This window comes from Triturus cristatus, chromosome 10 (assembly GCF_964204655.1).
Source record: "Triturus cristatus chromosome 10, aTriCri1.1, whole genome shotgun sequence".
Lineage (NCBI taxonomy): Eukaryota > Metazoa > Chordata > Amphibia > Caudata > Salamandridae > Triturus > Triturus cristatus.
Window position 1 is genome coordinate 323,720,982 of NC_140593.1, and position 21,943 is coordinate 323,742,924.

The following is a 21,943-nucleotide window of genomic DNA, read 5'->3' on the forward strand; positions in this document are numbered from 1 at the left end:
GTGCATTGCGGGCGCTCGAGTTATAGTTAGCAGAACTAACTATAACGGAGGAATTTCTATGGTTTTGTATGAGTGAAATGTCCAGCTAACTATAACACCCCTGAAACCTATGTTTTTTTCAGTGAATTTCAAAGCTTTCTTAAATGCTAATTTCTAACTATAACGTCTCTGAAACCTATGGTTTTTTCAGTGAATTTCAAAAGGTTTTTTAAATGTTAATTTTTAAGTGTAATAGTAGTTATACCAATTTTTTGTACTGATTTTCTACAGTTTTTTAACTGTTTATTTATAAATATTTTATTCATTAAATAACATATATCTTTCTGAAAATTGCAAAAAAAAAATTTAAAAAGTAAAACTGAAATATTGTTTAATTTTTTTGTTTTATTTGTTTATTTTAATATATTTATATTATTTCTTTTGTAATTTTTTTTTCCAAATTTTTTTCGTAGTCGTGCAGACATCACAGTGGGTGCGCGGATTCTAGCCGCCATTTTAGAAACATCATGAAGGATCCGCGTACGGTGTGTGACGACTGCGTGTTTTTCAGTTACATCATATACATTTAATATTACGTGATGTGCGTGATTGGTATGCGACCAGTCCGCGACTCCTACTCCCGGGCATCCGCGACACATGCGCATTACGGTACGTGACACTTGCGTGGCAGCGGGTCCCGCTTGACGTCATATACGTGCTGGGGCCCGCTGGGTTCGCGACTCCCGCGAAATATTTTTATGTTCTAAAATGATATGTATGTGTGTTTAATATACATATTAGGACTATCTAAGATATTGATAAAAATAATATATTTGTACTTATAATAAACTTATATCATTTTTAAATATATTTTTGCGAAGTCGCGTTGGATGCGTGCTTCGTGAGCGCAGAGTGACCTTAAAAAAAAAAGATTTCATTGGTTCATAACAATTCCCACTGTAACTATTGAAGGACCCCACCCATTTTTATCATTCTTTTTGGAGCATCTTTAGAGAGACATCTCTTTTCCTACAAGAACCCTTTTTGCTTGTTTTTTTTTGGTGTTTTTCAAAAAATATCAAACAAAAAGGCATCTGGACAGCAGCAGCAGCAGGAGGAAGTATCTTCTGAAGAAGAATTCTTGCAGGAGGCACCACGTCCACAGAGGCCGGAATCTGTTGTGTGGAAATTCTTCACTTTTCCACCTGGAGAGAAGAAAGTAAATGCGAGAAAGGTGACGTGCAAAATTTGTGACGAGTCCTGTCAAGAGGCAGTGAAAAAAAATACTCTTGTGGCACTGCTTCAATGTACAAGCATCTCCGGACCACACATCCTCTCAATCTTGCTCAGGAGGAAATGAGGCGAGCTGCTTTGAACCCTTCACCTGCTGTGGCAAGTACATCTGGAGCGTCCTCAGGAGCACCTGCAATGGACATTAGGCCAGAATTCGCCTTTCTCGAGCAACACTGCGTGAAGTGTAAGAAACCTATATGCTTCGGTGAGCAGTCGTGGATGCAGTTTGTGCTGCGCAACGCAACCATCATTGTTAATTTTTTTGTTTTTTTGTTTTTGGAATGATAAGAAATTCCAAATGTTTCCTGTTTTATTCGTTCAGTTTTTTTGTTCAATTTTTGAAAAAACACCCAAAAAAATACAAAATTGTTCAAAAAAATAAATAAATAAAAAATAAAAAAGAAGAAAAAAAAAGTTCTTATCAGAACTACCTTATCTGGTTAAAGAAAGAACTATAATTGCAAGGTAATGTGTGAAAGCTTGGTTGAATATATGTATACAGCATGATTGACTGAAAGCATTAGTAGTGTATGGTGAATTTATAGGTGAAGATTTATGAGGAAGTACTGCAGCGTGACACTGCAAGCTCTTTAGCTGCACTGCACTGTGGCACTTCCGAAGCACAGGGATGTGACATATGTACATGAATATGTTGCAACTCTGTGCTTCCCTCTGCACTGCTGCACAAACTGCAACCAATGCGGTGACACAGGCACCCTTGCACCATGGTGCAAGGATGTCTGTGTCGTGTGGAGATTGTTTTTGTGCAGGAAGGGACACCTTCCTGCACAAAAACAATCAATAGAGGCATTTTCCTCTTTCAACGTCTGCTTTGGAATGCAGCATGCATTGAAAGAGGAAAAAATTAGGAGAAATGAAAACAATTCTCCTCGTTGCGCCTTGCTACACCAACTGTTGGATGGCGCAGCATTCACACACATCTCTAGATTTACGATTTCTCATAAATCTGGAGATGTGTCTTGTTCTATGGGTGTTGTGTGGGAACACCATCAGCAACACCTATGGGACAACCCTTCAACGCAAAGTTCTGTGTATGAAGGGGTCATATTTACAAGGAGCGGAAAAACCACGCAGGGTGGCTTTTCCTCTCCTTGTAAATATGAAGGAGTGCATGGCGCCATCACTACATTACAAAAAGTGATGTACTGGTGGCGCAGGGTGCTTGTAAATCTGTCCCATAAGTGCTTAGGTATTGGCAGACTGATACAATAAGAACATAGTGCTTGATGGGTGTTCAAAGAATTGCATGAGACTGACAGGAGGTATCCTACGCTGCATGGGTACTACTTCAGTATTTAATGGAGTGGACCAATAGTGTGTATCTGCTTAGAGATTTGTAGGGATTATGCACAGAATATTTTATGTGTACTTGTGTTGGTGCCTAAGTCATTTTATAAGAATACCACTAGTAACTGGAATGATGACAGTGCTGCAAACAGAGTGAACACTTAATTTATAAGTGTTTACGTATTGGTGGAGTAATAGGATAAGTAGATAGTGGTAGATACGTGATTAAAGAAGTGCATGGGACAGACTGGACGATTCCTACACTGCATGAGTACTAACTGGGTATTTAGAAGAGTGTATCAATAGTATGTAGCTAGTTAGAGGTCTGCTTGGATTGTGCACAAAATATTATAGATGTACTTGTGTTAGTAGCTAGGCCATTCCATAAGTTCATGACTAGTAACTAGAATAATTACAGTATTACAAACAGAGTGTAAAGTGAATTCATAAGTGCTTAGGTATTGGTGGAGTAATAGGATAAGTAGATAGTGCTGGATGGGTGATTGGAGAAATGCATGGAACAAACAGGAGGAATCCTACACTGCATAGGTACTAACTGGGTATTTAGAAGAGCGTATCAATAGTTTGTAGCTGGTTAGAGGTGTACATGCATAGTGTACAAAATATTGTACCTGCACTTGTGTTTTTGACTACGCCATTCCTTAAGTATACGACTAATAACTGGAGTAATTTCAGTGTTGCAAAGAAAGTGCGTGCTGAATTTATAAGTGCTTAGGTATTGGTGGAGTGATAGGATACGTAGATAGTGCTGGATGGGTGAATGGAGAAGTGCATGGGACAGACAGATAGATTCCTAGACTGCATAGGTACTAACTAAGTATTTAAAAGACTGTATCAAAGCTATGTAGCTGATTAGAGGTCTGCATGCATAGTGCACAGAATATTGTAGCTGAATTTCACTGGTTGTGTATGAGTGAAATCTGAGTCTAACTATACCGTCACTGTAATCTTTGTTTTTTTCAGCAAATTTCTAGGTTTTTAACGTTAAGTAAGATGCATATCACAATGGATGGTGGGGGTTTGGAAGCAGGGCCTGGCATTGTGCTGCCCCTACCCAAGCTTGCTGCTCCTGCCTTCCCTCCTCCTAGCCATCCATTGTCCAAGTCCATGTCCCTGCTCCCTTATTACAGCCCTGTGTGGCCGTTGTTCTGCTACTGGCCTTCCCGCGTTCTCTGAACAGTTAGCTTGCTGACCCATCCACCTCCTCCCTATCCTCTGTTGTCTGAATCCATGGACTAGCCTCCTCCCTCCTGCCATGCATGGTCTGATGTGCTGCCACTGCCCTCCATTTAGCATGATGTACCAGTCCACTCCTCCTGCCCTCCATTACCCAATTCTATGCCCCATCATTGACCTCCTGCTTAGCCTATGTGCTTACCTTGCTGCCCATATTCTCCTTCCCCCTGCCCTCTGATGCCTTTGTGCATGCCCCTGCTCCACCCTTTTTGCCCACCATGTTCCATGGACCTGCCACTCCTATCTACTCTGAGTATTCTGTTGAGCTGCCACTCCCCTCCCACCTGCCTAGCATTGTCAGATGACTGTAACCTGTCCCTGCCACCTCCACCCTGCCTGTCCACATTCCATGCCCCTATCCCCTTCCTCCTGTCCTCCAAGGTCCATTTTACTGCCACACCCTTCTGCCCTCCCTGGTCTGTTGTGCTGCAACTGCTCCTCCTGCCTGCCCCGCGTGGTCTGTTGTGAGGCCCCTTCCCCTGAACTATCTTGTCTGTGCCCAGGTCCTGACCCTCCCTTCTATCCTCCATGGTCCTTTGTGCATGCCCCTGCACCCTCCTTCTTGCCCATCATAGCCATTGTGCTGCCACTAACCCTTCTGCTTGCCATGCATGGTCTTCTGTGCTGCCACGGCCCCTCCCACCTTCCCTCCATGGTCTGTGTGTATGCCATCATAGTCTCATTGTTGCTCTCCATGGTGTGTCTTACTTCTAGTGCCCATCCTGCCTGACCTCCATGGTCATCTTGCTGCGCCTGCCCCCTTGCCCCCAGCCCTCTGTTTCCATGTGCAGACCCCTATTCCCTCCCTCCTGGCTTGTCTGTTCCATTGTAATGCCCCTTATCCGTCCCTCCTGCCCTTTATGGTCTGTTATGCTGCAGCTTTCTCTCCTGTCTGTCCATTATGGTCATCTAGCTACCATTGCCTCTTTCCCCTCTGTTCTCTGTTGTCCATGTGCATGGTCCTGTCCCCTGCCTATTGCTTTCTTTGGATTGTTGTGCTGCACTCGCGTCCCGCATGCCCTGTGTGGTGTATTGTGCTGCTGCAAACCCTGATGCCTGCCCTGTAGGGTCAGTTTGGTGCACCTCTCTATGTCCCTCCTGTTCTCTGTTATCTGAGTCCATGTCCCTACCCCAATTCCTCCTGCCTTCCATGATCCAATGTACCATACTTGCTAACATTTTGAACTTGGTAAGAGGGAGATTTTGAAAAACAACTGGGGTATTGATTTTTCCCCTTTGACTTACATTGAACAAGAGGAGATTGTAGACAGGAGACAGATCAAATAAAGCCCATTTGGGCTTAAAAACATTGGACGTTTCCTGGCTGAATCGGGTCAGTTGGCATGTATGGTTGTACTACCACTGCCTCTTCCTTCTGACCACAATGGTCTATTATATTGCCACAGCCTCTCTTGCCACTCCTGTATTGTTGGTTTGTTTCCCCTGCCCCCCTTTCCACTGCCCTCCATAGTCTGTTGTGCTGCCACTGCCCTTCCTGCCTGCCCAGTGTGGTCAAATTGTTGCCTCTGCACCCTCCTACCTGCCTTCAATTTTCAGAGTCCGTGCCCCTGGCCTCTGCCTCTCAACAGTATCCTAATAAACAACTAGATTGCTAACATTCTATATTTATTACAAAAGTGTGGAACGCCTGACATCATGTTGATGTAATCAAAACTGTAATACCTAGAGCATTTCCTTTAGAAATTACATATATGAGAGGGTCTTATTTGCATAAAGATTATGGTTAGTGCTCTAAAAAAACTAAAATGAGGACATATTTTCTGAGTTTTCAAATAGCGACAAAGCACTTTTAAATTATTTGTTATCTTTATGTTTTTTTATCCAGTTGACCACTTGATTAAATATTGCACTTAGGGGAGAGGATGTGGTGTTACTTCCAGAGCTGCAGACTTTGCAACTGGGGAACCAGGTTGGAGTTTCTGCTTCAGCTCGACATTCTGTGATTTTGGTCAAATCACTTAATCTCCCCATGTCTACAACCAAAATGAATTTGTTCTTGTGTGATGTAACCAATGCTCATGTAAAGCACTCCAATACCTGACAAGTCTGCACTATATAAAACTGCAAAAACACAAAAAATAAAAAGTGTTTTGAACACTTCTGTCATTGGGCTGCATGTGAGCTACAGCTGGATGATATTTGTGCTGCATTTGGGCTCTTTTGTCTCTGGTGGCCATCTTGGGAGTTTTATTTGTTATGAAGTTTCCTAATTTCCTCATTTACTGCAGGCTCCTCAGTAGGAAATGCTTTCAGTTTTTTACTTTGATTCCATCAAGAAGGTATTCAGATATGTCACACATTTGCCATAAATTCTGTACTTGCTCATTAGATCACTGTAGTAAAGCTACTGCTCACTAGGGAAGTCTGCTGCTGGTATTCAAAGTGCGTGTTTCTGTCTGCATGTCAGAATTTTTTAATGAAATAGAAGAGGGTTTGAGAAGTCAAAATGTGCCCCAATTTTTCTTTCTGCAGCACTAATCATAATTTCTATGGCAAAATGAACCCCCTCATTTTGTTCCTTTGCAAATTAAATGTTTTAAGTGTTACCACTTTATTCCAATCAAGATGGCTTCAGGTGTGCCATACTTTTGTCATAAGTAAGACTGTTAGCGCTCTAGTTGTTCTTTAGAACACTCTGGGACATTCTGTCATTGGGCTATACTTGGGCTACATCTGGGTGATATTTGTCCTACATTTGGGCTCTTTTGTCTCTGGTGCCCATCCTGGGAGACTTATTTGGTATGAAGTTTCCTAATTTCCTCATTCTATGGCAGGACGGAGGCGAGGATTATGCATATCTTCCTCCACTTTATTATGCACAGCAGGTTAAAAGAACATTAAAATAAACACAATAAACATCAAAGACTACCTATCCCATGAACCAGATGGGTAGTCTCTACGGTAACAACAGTCCACTTTCGTGACAGTCCACCACACATATCGTGCGCTAAGGGGATTCCGTGACGTGTCATTGCCGGTGGGGGCAGCTCTGACGAGCGCTATACCGGTGGTGAGGCGTGATCGGGTGCGCGGGTGCTGAGCCTGTGGCCGGCCCGTTACCCATCCAACTCTCTCCGCAGCCACCGCTTGCGTTGCTTTCCCCATTGCACGATCATAGCGCCACCTGCTGGTCGTTTTTTTCTCTCGTTCTGAGAGACTCTGCCGGCTGGGATTCGTTCCTCGCGGCCTTGAGCACTGGAGAGGGGGCTGCCTGCTTTATCTTTCAGGTGTTTTTTGTGCCTTCACCCTCATGCTTATGTCTCCTTCTGAAGACCACTTTTACTCCTCCATTCAGGAGGCTGAAGAGGAATGGCCTCCTCAATGCCTCCCTCCTGCGGTGGACCATGCCCTCTCACACCCCGTCTCGAGGGCGCTAGCCCCCATGCAGGATAGGGTAGATCAGTTGGCTAGAAGTATCCCAGGGATGTTTGGGGGCCCTAGTTCGACGGGCGCAGGTCCCAATAGTGGGAGGGGAGGAAGGCCATAAAGCGTCACGCGGGGCACTTGGAAGGGTTTGACAGGTTGAGGGACACCTCCCTTAAAAGTGCGTGAATGCTTAAACACGCACCCTGCCGGGAGGAAGTGGAACCCGGAGAAAATTGCGACTTTGTCGCCCCAAAGTTGGATCCCGATGGCGTTTTTTCCCTTGATAAGGATAAGGATTCGGGTCGTCCATGGCGCCCGGGTTCCCGTTCCTCTGAGTCCCAAGACGGGGACGGGGGGCATTCGGACATGTTTGAGCCCACGCACATTTACCATCCCAGGTCGTCCGAATGGTTCCCTGACGCCAAGGTGGCGGACTACGTGGCGGCTAAGATTCGCCAGCCTCTGGGGAGGGAGGTTCGAACACGGATGAGGGGCGAATTTCCCCAGCCTTCGCTTAAAGGAAAGGTTGCGATTACTTCGGAGATTGATGATAAGCTGTATACCTTTTTTTCCAAATAAATGCGTGACCCCAAGAAGGGTATAGATAGGTCCTGGAGAAATTGTCAGGATAAACTCCTTGACGTGGTAGGTCCCTTAACCCAGATTATCCAATTGGCAGAACGATTGAAGGACTCTGGAGACCCTTTGCCGACTGACATAGTCGCGGGTTGGGCGCAGCGGGCGATTTGCCTTCTGGGCAATGTGAACTGTGCCTTGGCAGCGGAGAGGCGAAGATCACTCCTGATAAAGGTTGACCCAAAGCTAGGGGACTTAGCGACCTCTGAGGCTGGCCCCGTGGCTCAGGGAAAGCTGTTTGGGGACCCGTTTGTTAAGGAGCTGAACAAGTTTGACACCACCTTTTCGGCCCTGGACAAGGCTCAGGCCTCTATAAAGAAGATCTTTCCTGGGTGTGTTTTTGCCGGGGCCGGACGAGGCAGGGGTCGCTCCTCCGGCCGTTCCCAGCAACAAGGACCCTCCGGTCGAGGTCAGCAGCGACGGAACAACGGCTGGACTGACGGTCGCCAGGGAACCTTCTATCCCAGTAGAGGTTCCAGAAGAGGGAAAGGTCGGAACAATAGGGGTGGTGCGAACGCCCCAGGAGGCCCCTCTGGTAAGGATTACCCCTTCTTCCCCTCAAGATCTGGGGGGGAGGCTCCTTCTCTTCGCTCACAATTGGGGAAAGATCACATCAGACCCGTGGGTTTTGCAGACGGTAAGGGGTTATCATATAGAGTTTTACAGCTCCCCAGTTCAGACGGTACGCCCCAGACCCTTACATTTTTATGCAGAGGAGGCGGATTTGATAGAGACCGAGATTTCAGAACTTTTAAAGAAAGGGGCAGTTTGCAGGTCGGTACTTCATCCGAAAGGTTTTCTCAGCAACCTTTTCCTGGTAGAGAAAAAGGACAAGGGGTTCAGACCGGTTATCAATTTAACCCCTTCAGCGCTGGGCGAATTCCGCCGCGGTGCTGAAGGGTTCGTGCGCGGGCGGGCCGATGACGGAACGGTTCCGTCATGAGCACAGCTCAACCGTGGCTCATGACGGAACCGTTCCGTCATGAGCATGGAAGGGGTTAAGGGAGTTCAACGAGTGGCTGGTTTACCACCACTTCAAGATGGAGGGGATACATCTACTTCAGGAACTCCTCCTTCAGGGCGATTGGATGGTCCGCATCGACTTGAAGGATGGTTCCCATTTTTCCCCCTCACAGGCGTTTTCTCCAGTTTGCCTGTAACGGTCAGGTCTTCAAGTTTCGAGCGTTGCCCTTCGGTCTTTCTTCAGCTCAGTGGTGCTTCACGAAGCTGTTGCGCCCCGTGGTGGAGACTCTCTGCCGGAAAGGGGTACAAATGATTATCTACCTGGATGGCATCCTGATTTTGGATCAGTCTCTGGTACATCTCTCCCAGAACGTGACCATGACTATTGCTTTACTTCAAGATCTCGGCTTTGTCATCAACGCTCAGAAATCAGAGCTGCGGCCAGCACAACAGATGGTCTTCTTGGGGTTTCTCATAGACTCCGTCTTGGCTTCCTTGAGCCTCCCAGAATCCAAGGTGAACAAGATACGGAAGGAACTGTCTCAGGTTCTACCGAGGGACCGGATTTCGCTGCGCAAGCTTGCCAGGATCGTGGGGCTGCTTTCCTCTTCGATTCAGGCCAAATTTCCGGGTCCGCTGCATTACAGGGCTCTTCAGAGGTTGAAGGCTCGGCATCTTCAGCGAGGTCTGACCTACTCGGAGCTAATCTCACTACCGGAGGAGGCCCGGACCAAACTTCAGTGGTGGATCGACCACATGTTGGCCTAGAATGTCGGGCGATCTTCGGGTCGGCCCCGGACTTGGTGATCGAATCGGATGCCAGCCGACTAGGCTGTGGAGCACGGTGTGGCGACATATCGATGGGGGGCAGATGGTCAGAGGAGGAACTCCAGTTCCACATCAATTGTCTGGAACTGCTGGCGGGATCCTTTGCGGTGAAGTCCATGACCAAGGACAGGATCTCTTGTTGAATCCATCTGAGGATGGACAACATATCAGGGGTGCTGTACATCAATCGCTTGGGCGGTCCGCATTCTCGGGCCTTGTCCAACCTGGCGAGGGACTTCTGGCACTATTGCCTTCAGAAACAGATTTCAGTGACGGCGGAGTACCTTCCCGGTCTGCAGAACTCGGAGGCGGATTGGCACTCCAGGAATTTCTTGGATTCCAGCGACTGGCAACTCGATCGTGCAGTCTTCCTGGCTTTGATGACTAGATGGGGTCCATGTACTCTGGATCTTTTTGCCTCACGACTGAATCACCATCTTCCGCGCTTCGTCAGTTGGAGATCAGATCCGGAAGCCACAGTGGTGGATGCTTTTCTGCAGGGCTGGTCGAGGGAGTTCCCTTACGCTTTTCCCCCTTTCATGATGATACACAGGGTGGCAGCCTAGGTTCGTCGTCAGGTAGCGTCCATGGTACTGATTACACCGGTTTGGAGAGCACGGGCCTGGTTTCCGACGCTAATGGAATTGTCGTGGGACTGTCGGATTCAACTGCCCTCATTCCCTTCAATCCTCCAGGATCCCCAGGGGAACCTTCATCCTCTAGTGCTTCAGGGCCATTTACCTCTCATGGCGTGGAGGATTTCAGGGGACGTTGGAAAGACAACCAACTTTATCGCCCAAGTGTTATCGCTCGGCTTGGCGACGATGGCACGGTTGGTGTCTGGAGAGACACTTGGATTCCGTGGGGCCATCAGTTACTCATATCTTGAATTTTTTGGCAGAGTTGTCTCGAAGCAGCTTGGCATACCGGACGGTTAACTCCTTTCGTTCAGCCATTTCCGCTGGACACTGCGAGATCGAGGGCAGACCAGTGGGGGAACACCCTTGGATTTGTAGACTGATGCGGGGCATCCGGTTGGCTAATCCGCCAGAGCCTAGATGTTCAGGCCTGTGGGATGTCAACCAAGTTCTGGAACTCCTGTTGTGTTGGCAGGATAATCAATTCTTGTCCCGCAAAGAACTGTCTGCTAAGTTAGCTATTCTCCTATGTCTCGTCTCATGTAAAAGGGTGTCAGACGTCAGGGCTCTAGACATCACTGCTAGGGTTTTTACTCCGGATGGAGTTACTTTGACCATTTCTCGGAGAACAAAAACCAATACCAGGTCAGTATCTTATCCTTCCTTTCCGGACCATCCTAAGTTGTGTGTGGTGAGATGCATTAAGGCATATGAGGAAGTGACCTCGGAGCTTAGGCCTCCTGGTGAGCGACAATTGCTTATTGCTTTGCAGAAACCTTTTAAAGCGGTTTCTTCTCCCTCCATTGCCAGGTGGGTACGCTGGATTATGACTGAGGCAGGAGTGGATGTGAGGAGGTTTGGTGCACACTCCACGAGGGGGGCCATGGCGTCGAAGGCCATCCAGGTAGGTGGTAGATTGGAAGATATTATGAATGCGGCTGATTGGTCATCTGAGTCTACCTTTAAGAGGTTCTACTTTAAACCTATCTCGGAGGCGGCGTCCCTGGTTGTAAGTAAGCTTTGAACTTGCATAATCCTCGCCTCCGTCCTGCCATAGAATGAAAAATTTCCTAGTTTACGAGAAGGAAAGTCTCAATTCTATTAAGGACTAGGAGGCGAGGATTATCCCTCCCTGAGATTATTTTCATTATCTCCCCACCCTGGAGATTTTCGTTGGTAGTAAGTAAGTTTCTTCCATGGTTACTGTTGATCAGGAATTGGCATGTATTGTTGTTGATTTTGACTTATGTCATTGCGTTCATTGCATTTTCTATGCTATTCTCTGTTTTGACTTTGCTTCTTATGAAAATGTGACGATCGTACTCCTTTTCCGGAACCGGGTAACAGGATTATTTCTTTGTTTCAGGGAATGATAAAAAATTCGAATCAAGTGGTGATTCCAGCTTAATATCCTCCAGTGAAGAAGAGGAAGCGGAAGGGACGTCATGGCAATATGTGTGGTGGACTGTCACGAAAGTGGACTGTTGTTACCATAGAGACTACCCCTCTGGTTCACTGGATATGTAGTCTTTGATGTTTATTGTGTTTATTTTAATGTTCTTTTAACCTGCTCTGCATAATAAAGCGGAGGAAGATATGCATAATCCTCGCCTCCTAGTCCTTAATAGAATTCAAACTTTCCTTCTCGTAAACTAGGAAAATTTTCATTTACTACAGTCTCTTCAGTAGGAAATACTTTCAGTTTTTTACTTTGATTCCATCAAGAAGGCATTCAGATGTGTCACACATTTGCCATAAATTCAGAATGTTAGCACTCTAGTTGCTCATTAGATCACTGTAGTAAAGCTACTGCTCACCAGGGAAGTCTGCTGCTGGTATTGAAAGTGCATGTTTCAGTCTGCATGTCAGAATGTTTTAATGAAATAGAAGTGGATTTGAGAAGTCACTGAAAATGTGCCCTAATTTTTCTTTCTGCAGCACTAATCATACTTTCTATGGCAAAATGAACCCCCTCATTTTGTTCCTTTTTAAATTAAATCTTTTAAGAGTTACCACTTTATCCCAATCAAGATGGCTTCAGGTGTGCAATACGTTTGTCATAAGTAGGACTGTTAGCGCTCTAGTTGTTCTTTAGAACACTCTGGGAAGCTGCAGTAGAACACAAAGGAATCAACTGACAGTCTCTGCCCTTGTTGGATGTACATGTTTTACTGAGAATGTCAGACTTCATTCTCACATGACTGAGAAAGATAATGTGAATTTACACAAAATATGCTCTCAGTTTAGCTTATAGATCACCTTCCAAACCTCTGTGGAAAAAGCATGAGAAAATAGTTTTCTCTCAAACATGATTCATGATATCCCAGCAGAAGGCTTTTTCACAAGGTAAAATCACCTTAGAACACTACAATTCCTAAAATTAGTATGGTACCATCAACAGATGATTTATAATGTAACTAAAGTCTTAAAACCTTCTATTAACTGCAATGCTTTTTAATGAGGTGCTATCATGTATATTGGTCCCAAGATGGCTGCCAACACTTCGTGGATGAAGTGCTGACAGACAATCAGATCTGACGATGAGATGTGTGGTTAGGCTCCGCCCAGATATATATTATGTTTTAAAACTATGGAAAGGATTTACACCATTTAACCAAAAGGCACGACGTTGAACCAAGGGCTACCTTTTTGCCAAATTTGGTGAAATTCCGTTCAGCAGTTCGGGCTGCAGCTGCAACTAAAGGTTCCTATGGAAAATTGCATGGGGAAAACACGTTTTGTTACCCCCTTTTTTCTCGGCGCCCGCTTGACGAATCACCCCGAGACTTTCAGGATAGGAGCGAACCGGAGCTGGCCAAAAGTTTTGAAAGTTTCGCAAAGATTCGTCAACCGGCACCAAAGTTATTGGGAATAGAATGTTGCGGATTTCTTAAGGAAAATAGGTCCTAACTATAACTACCTACTGGCGACCGCCAAGTAGGATATATATATATATCTGTATATATATCTATATATATAAAATTTCGTGAGGATTCATCAACCGGCGCCAGACTTATTGGGAATAGAATGTTGCGGATTTCCTATGGAAAATAGGTCCTAACTATAACTATCTACTGGCGACCGCCAGTAGATAATATATATATATATAATATATTCACTGAAAAAACCATAGGTTTCAGGGGCGTTATAGTTAGCTGGACATTTCCCTCGTACAAAACCATTGAAATTCCCCTGTTATAGTTAGTTCAGCTAACTATAACTCGCGCCCCCGCAATGCACTGCTGATGACGTCACAGATTACATCTCTCATGACATGGTAAGTGACATCACTGATGACATCTCAAATGACATCACTGATGACATCATCCATGTGATAAATTACTGCATCTTCTCCCACCCTAATTTAACCGTTGATACACGAACTCAAAATTTCAGACGTCCATTCTCAAAACCATAGATACTCCAATACCAATAACTACATACCCACTTATTAACTCTTAGGTCTACATACACCTCCACTCATTCACATGTACAGTCACTCATACTTACAGTCACTCCGTACAAGACTTTCATATGCATTTATACACCTACATAGACACTCACACTCCACCAATCATCCATTGAGGTACTGTCACACCTAGTCAGTCATGCAAATAATTAATCACACTCCCATTTACTCACCTATGCAGTTATACACACTCAAGTTCACTTACTCATAAAAATAGTACCACATTCTTACGCTCTTATACAATCATTGATACATGCACACACTCATCCATACAGCCACTCTCACAATCACATACTCTCACATATACCCACTTATATACTCTTACACGCATATATACTGCCTTTCACATATGTAGTTAGCCACAAATGTACCCCTGAGATATACATTCAATCCCTAACACACCCATACATACACTCACTCAACCATACAGTTCATCACAGATGCACTCTTAAAACCATGCACCCATAGAATCACCCACTCACACATCTATGCACAGAGTCACACACAGCCTACCCACACAAACACTCAGGCACCCATACAGATACTCAGACAACCAATCGATAACCCATGTAGACACTCATATAGCTATTCACAAAACCATGCAGCCACTTATACACCAACAGACAGAAATATACAGACATTCACACAGTTTAGTCACTAGTCTGCAGTAAGATACATTTAATGACTCACTTATAGAGTCAGTTACGCACCTAGAAAACCATCCATTCACACACTTGTACAGCCACTCATTCTTCCACAGGCCTTTCACTATAAATATATAAAACATATTTAAAATTTACAGAAACACACAGTCACTGGATGATGTCATCAGTGATGTCATCAGTGATGTCATTTGAGATGTCATCCGTGATGTCACTGACCATGTCATGAGTGATGTAATATGTGACGTCATCAGCAGTGCATTGGGGGGGCGGGAGTTATAGTTAGCTGAACTAACTATAACAAGGGAATTTTAATGGTTTTGTACGAGGGAAATGTCCAGCTAACTATAACACCCCTGAAACCTATGGTTTTTTCAGTGAATTTCTAAGGTTTTTTAAATGCCAATTCCTAACTATAACGCCCCTGAAACCTTTGTTTTTTTCAGTGAATTTCAAAGGTTTTTTAAGTGCCAATTCCTAACTATAACGTGCATGAAACCTATGGTTTTTTCAGTGAATTTCAAAGGTTTTTTAAATGCTAATTCCTATCTATAACTTATCTCTGAAGATATCATGAAAAGCATTCTTTTTTAAAAGTAGGGTGCACATTAGTTTTGTGGAAAAGCATCTTTGTGATTGGTTAAGAAAAAGCAGTTTCAACGTGGAGTACATATCATAGGATAAAATTTGCTCAGCTCAACCACAACTGCTACTTGCATTTGGAAGGCACTGTTCGAACTTAAAACAATCGTCAAATTTTAACCTGCACGTGTCATTAAATGTTCAAGAAAATGTTACAAAAAAATATCGTAAAGTTTTAAAAAAATTGATGAACTTTTAACCTGCACGTGTTGTAGAATGTTCTAGAAAGTGTGTTGATAGAATACGTTACACTTCTGACTTCTATGTGTTGTTGAATATTAAAAAAACGGTTTATATGGAAAATTAAAAAGAAACCAATAGAGAAGTTTTGAAACCTAAAAGAATCAAGGAACTATTCTAATTTATTCTTTACATGTATTTATGTGTGCAGCAACAAAATTATAGACACAACAGCACCATGAAGAGGAAGAAGCAGGGAGTGGGGGGATGATGGGAGATGGGCAGAATGGCACACATGCACAATTAAGTACAGCACAAGTATAGACAAACAATGGCCAAAATGAAACACACCAACAAGGAGCACAAGTCACACAAGTCACACAACCCGCCAACATCACACCACTGAACGAGCATAGAAGTGAAAACCACGCTGCATTCATACAGGATGTGTACAAAGGCCAGTCGTTGGTGTTGTGGGATGTCTGTGACTGTGGTAATCATGGATGAGATGCCCAGCATATGGCACATGGTCGAGTTCACTGTGTGTTATGTTGCCAAATGGCTGCTCCTCCCTCCCACGAGCCCCCACACTTTTGTACGGTGAGCTGCTGTATCTCGTGCACTCGTACGGCACGCCATTGTAATGCCTATATGTCCTGCTACATTCCAACAACAACATCACAGTGCCGTTTGGAGGTGGTACATGCCACTTTACAACATCGACTGCTGCGGCTCTTGTAACAGGCTACACCAGAACACAGAGACACACTTGCCGCACTTCCTGTACACGGACATGTCCGTGACACCCCGTTCCCCTTGCCGGATAGGCACACCCCTCCACTGAACTGTGAACCCCAGACCAGCACACGCCACTTGTGCATGCAGGAGGATGCATACGTAGCTACACATTCAGGCTCACTGCCAACGCTGAGGTGACAGCACACTGTGATGTTGCAGGGCTCGTGCCTATCATGCTAAGACAATGACCACAGGGACACACTTACTAAGATATGGGTTTGGGGGGCATTGGCGGTCCTGGAGTTGTTGAGATGAGTCTTCTGGCCCTCGTGGGTATCCCTGTATCATGCTCATTGACTTTATGGCACCTGTGGGTGTTCTGGTGTGGCTCTTGGCTGTGTTCCCTTTCATGGTGCAGGTAGTTGTCCTGCTTAACACCAGCAGAAAGCAGGTGTAAAATCCCTGGTGCTAACGTGTCTTATCGCCGGAATTTGTTTCGCATTGCAATTAGTGTGAATGTTGTGATGTGATTTTTTTCGTATGCAAAACAATATACGAACTGAGCAGTGTATCTCATCAAGATCCAGCACCTGACGCACTATTCCCAATCAATATAAATACAATGAGATTTCTTAATAGATTTTGTGTGTACACTGTAAGTGCAGCCAATACCTCAGTGCAATACAATACAGGATTTTAGTATTTAGAATAAATCGCAAAGGTGCACCTCATGTCTTTTTGCACGGGAACGGCTACTCTCCATTTCATTATCAGCACTTTAACGGAAGTAAAGTTGAGATAAATCTAACACACTATTCAGAAGTTGGTGCAAACTACAGATATCACTAGTATTCCAGCGATAAGTGCCCAAAATTTAACACCATGGTGGACTCCATCAAATAACAGTAATAAGAACAAGAAAGAGTCACACAGCAGTTAAGAGAACAACCAAAAACATTATTAATTTTTTTTTCAAACTTTATTTTTTATAATAATAAATATATAAACGATAAACTATTTTCAAACTTTATATTTTTATTAACATAAATATAAACAATAAACTAATAAACAAAATGTAACAACAATAATACAAAACAACAAAGCAGAACACTCCTGTGGGAACCACGGATGTCGACGACAATCAAAAAGATTGTTAAAAAAAACAACAACATGGTATTCTTAACAAAATACCACAAGAAACAAATCACAGATATATAAAATGTATACAGCTAACAAAATTTGATAAGTTTAACTTACAAAAACTGTAAATGTTGCCGCTTTAAAATATTTACCGAATCTGAGTAATCTTTTTTGCAGAAGGCACCACGGCCACAACGTTTTTCATCAGTGGTGAAGAAATGTTTAATTTTTTCCAAGGGGCAAACAAAGACCAATGCCACCTTCTTCATTCGCAAGATTTGCCAAAGAGTTCTGTTACGAGGGGATCCTAACAAAAAATACTCGTGCGGCACAGCAAGTATGATGAAACACTTAAGGACCCTTCATCCAAACAATCTTGCACGAGAAGAGTGCAAACAGATAAGAAACACTCCTGTTCTGTATCTGTAAAAAAGAAACACAAATAAATGTATATTAATAACTTTCAAATTTATACTATTCCATTACTGTACAAACACATTTTATATAAAAACTGACTAAGAAACTATAGCCCTGAACCACAAGTGTGATGATCGTTAAAACACTACATGCATAGTGCATACTACTTTGAAGCAGTTCATGCCCTAAAGCCTACCTCACTAAAAGACTACATGCTAACTGACTAAATGATTACAGTACTATAAGGAGACACACTGGGTGAGTGACAGGGTGTTTGCTAGAAGAGTGTGAATACTAACTAGAGAATTTAAGGTGTGAAAGACAACTGTGTAGGTGATTAGAGGCCTGCATCAATACTGCATAGGCATTTAAAGCAGTCCATGTGCTAAGGCCTGGCTCACTGCATGACTACTTGGGTACTGACTGAATGATTAGAGTACAGCAAGAAGAGTGCCTAGGCGAATTTATAAGTGCTAGGATTTTCGCACAGGGAATGGATTAGTACTTGGTACTGAATGAGTCACTAGAGGAGTGCAAAGGCAGTCACAAGTGCTGGACTGTATGAATACTGACTAGGAAATTGAAAGTGTGAAAGACAAGTGTCTAGGTGGTTAGAAGACTGCATGCATATTGCATAGGGGTTTGAAGCAGTCCATGTGCTAAGGCCTGGCTCAGTGTATGAATACTTAGGCACTGACTGAATGATTAGAGTACTGCAAAGATAGTATCTTGGTGAATTTATAAGTGTTTGAGTTTTAGCACAGTGAATGGATTAGTACATGGTGCTGAATGGGTCACTAGAGGACTGCAAAGGGAGTGACAGGGTATTTCCTGGAAGTGTATGGATACTTACTAGGGAATTGAAGGTGAGAAAGACAATTGTGTAGGTGGTTAGAGGACTGCATGCATAGTGGATAAGGGTTTGAAGCAGTCCATATACTAAGGCCTGGGTCACTGGATGGGTACTTGGGTACTGACTGAATGATTAGAGTACTGCAAGGAGAGTGCCTGGGTGAATTTATTAGGGTTTGGCGCAGTGAATGGATTAGTACATGATGCTGAATGGGTCACTAGAGGAGTGCAAATGGAGTGACAGGGTGTTTGCTGGAAGTGAACGGATACTGACTGGGGAATTGAAGGTGTGAAAGACAAGTGTGTAGGTGCTTAGAGGACTGCATGCATAGTGGATAGGGGTTTGAAGAAGTCCATATGCTAAGACCTGGCTCTGTGCATGAATACTTAGGCAGTGACTGAATCATTAGAGTACTGGAAAGAGAGTGTCTTGGTGAATTTATAAGTGTTTGGGTTTTGGCACAGTGAATGGATTAGTACATGCTATTGAATGGGTCTCTAGAGGACTGCAAAGGAAGTGACAGGATATTTCCTGGAAGTGTATGGATACTGACTAGGGAATTGAAGGTGTAAAAGACAAGTGTATAGTATGTTAGAACACTACATGCATACTGCATAGACATTTGAAGCAGTCTATTTGGTACTTAAAAACTGACTAAATAATCAGACTACTTCTAGGACAGTGCTTAGATAAAACTTTTAAATTTTCAGTTCTGCCACAGTGAACAGAATAGTACATGGTACTGCACCTTAGTGTCAAACCCTGACTCATTTTATCAATGCATAAGCAAAGGCTACCTTCTAATGCTACTAAAACTTGACAACATGAGAGGTTTTAAATTAGTTATCTCTCAGCAAATACACGATGTTACCAAATGCCTCTCTCACAGTGGTTCTCAAATGCACACAGACTCACAGTGTGATTCTAGACAAGCACCACTATCCCTAGGAGTTTACCAAAACTCATTCACTACAGTGGAAGTGGTAAGCGAACTGCACACAATCTTCATATTTCAGGACTGCACTTTTATGTCAAAGCCTGACTCATATAATCAAAGCATAAGCAAAGACTGGCGTCTAATGCTACTAAAACTTCACAACATGACCGGTTTTAAAACAGGTATATGTCAGCAAATACCAAATGCTTCTCTCACAATCCTTACCCAAATGCACACAGACTCACAGTGTGATTTTAGACAAGCAACCCTATCCTAGGAGTTTACCAAAACTCATTCACTACTGTGGAAGGGGTAAGGGGACTGCACACAATCTACATATTTAAGTACAGCACATCAGTGTCAAGGCATGACTCATTTAATCAACATATAAGCAAAGACTGGATTCTAATGCTACTAAAACTTCACAACATGACAGATTTTAAAACAGTTATCTGTCAACAAATACATGATGTTACCAAATGATTCTCTCACACTAATCCCAAATACACACTAACTCACAGTGTGATTCTAGACAAACACCACTATCCCTATGAGTTTACCAAAACTAATTCACTACTCTGGAAGAGTTAATGGTACTGCACACAATCTACATATTTAAGTACACCACATCAGTGTCAAAGCCTGACTCATTTAATCAACGCATAAGCAAAGACTGGATTCTAATCCTACTAAAACTTCACAACATGACAGGTTTTAAAACAGTTATCTGTCAGCAAATACACAATGTTACCAAATGCTTCTCTCACAGTGATCCCAAATACACACTAAATCACAGTGTGATTCTAGACAAGCACCACTATCCCTATGAGTTTACCAAAACTCATTCACTACAGTGCAAGTGGTAAGGGAACTGCACACAATCTACATATTTCAGAACTGCAATTTACTGTCAATGCCTGACTCATATAATGAAAGCATAAGCCATAACTGTCTTCTAATGCTACTAAAACTTGACAACATGACATGTTTTACAACACTTATCTGTCAGCCAATACACGATGTTACCAAACACTTCTCTCACAATCCTTACCCAAATGCACACAGACTCACAGTGTGATTTTAGACAATCATCACTATCCTAGGACTTTACCAAAACTCATTCACTACTGTGGAAGGGGTAAGGGGACTGCACACAATCTACATATTTACATACAGCACATCAGTGTCAAAGCATGACTAATTTAATCAACATAAGCAAAGACTGGATTCTAATGCTACTAAAACTTCACAACATGACAGATTTTAAAACAGTTATCTGTCAACAAATACATGATGTTACCAAATGCATCTCTCACAGTGATCCTAAATACACACTAACTCACAGTGTGATTCTAGACAAGCACCACTATCCCTATGAGTTTACCAAAACTCATTCACTACAGTGCAAGTGGTAAAGGAACTGCACACAATCTACATATTTCACGACTGCAATTTACTGTCAATGCCTGACTCATTTAATGAAAGCATAAGCCATAACTGTCTTCTAATGCTACTAAAACTTGACAACCTGACTGGTTTTAAAACAGTTATCTGTCAGCAAATACACGATGTTACCAAATGCTTCTCTCACAGTGGTTCCCAAATGCACACAGACTCACTGTGTGATTCTAGACAAACAACACTATCCCTTGGACTATATCAAAACACATTTCTTCATCTAGAAGTAGTACTACATTTTAGTATAGAAACATAACATAACTCATTTCACAAATTCATAAACAATGACTGGTTTCTAATTCTACCAAAATATAAAAACTGCACAGTTACCTGTCTACAGACACATGAAAAACACAAATGCCTATCACAGAATGGTTTCTACATGCACACACATTGTAGAGAAAAAAAGTACTCCCTACACTTTAGCAGGAGAAATACATTAGTCTGATTAAAATCAAAATAGTCCACATACATCCCCTCACAATTAAATAACTAATCTTTCAAGTTCTTTTGTAGATTAAGGAGTATATCAATCACTCACCATATTTTCTTTTACAGAATCTCTGCACTGTGCACCTCTCAGCAAAAGCAAAGAATGAAAAAGTTTCCCTTTCATTTTCCACACATATACATTTAAACATCAAATCACAATCCTTCGCACATAAACTCAAAAGCAAACACACATTTCTATTGGTTAAACATTTCAACCCTTTCCAACTGAAATACATTTCAACCCTTCCCCCAATCTGCCTTCTGCCTGTTACCATAGAAACAGCTCATGGAACACTGCACTGAGCTCACAGGTCACAAGTTCAGCACACAATGTTCCTACACATGGCAGGAAGTGTGCTTGACTTTTCAACATATCAGCTTATAATATATAATGTTCCTTACAATCTGTTTTTGTTAACCAATAAAAATCATACCTTTAAAAAACAAAAATATACACCCTACCTTTCAGTGTAGAAAGTTGTTATACAACCAATGATTTCTTGTCGTTTTTCAAAAAACGTTGCCGTGGATCCGCGCACCCACCGCGAGAGAATCCGTGCATCCAATGCGATAGGATGCACGCACCGTGCGCGCATTTCGCCCCTTTTTTTTAAAAAAAAAGGGGAGCCACAGGGAGTCCTTCTGGGACCCACTAAGCAGATCTAG

At 43.1% G+C, this 21,943-nt stretch overlaps 1 long non-coding RNA gene across 1 annotated transcript in view; it reads left to right on the forward strand.

Annotated features, from left to right (window-relative positions):
• LOC146789390 (uncharacterized) overlaps positions 1-11,893 on the forward strand; it is a 245,062-nt gene extending 233,169 nt beyond the window's left edge. Inside the window, exon 3 of the long non-coding RNA XR_014970096.1 lies at positions 11,656-11,893. This is a non-coding gene — a long non-coding RNA (uncharacterized LOC146789390). The remainder of the gene's footprint in view (positions 1-11,655) is intronic.
• The last annotated feature ends 10,050 nt before the right edge of the window (positions 11,894-21,943 follow it).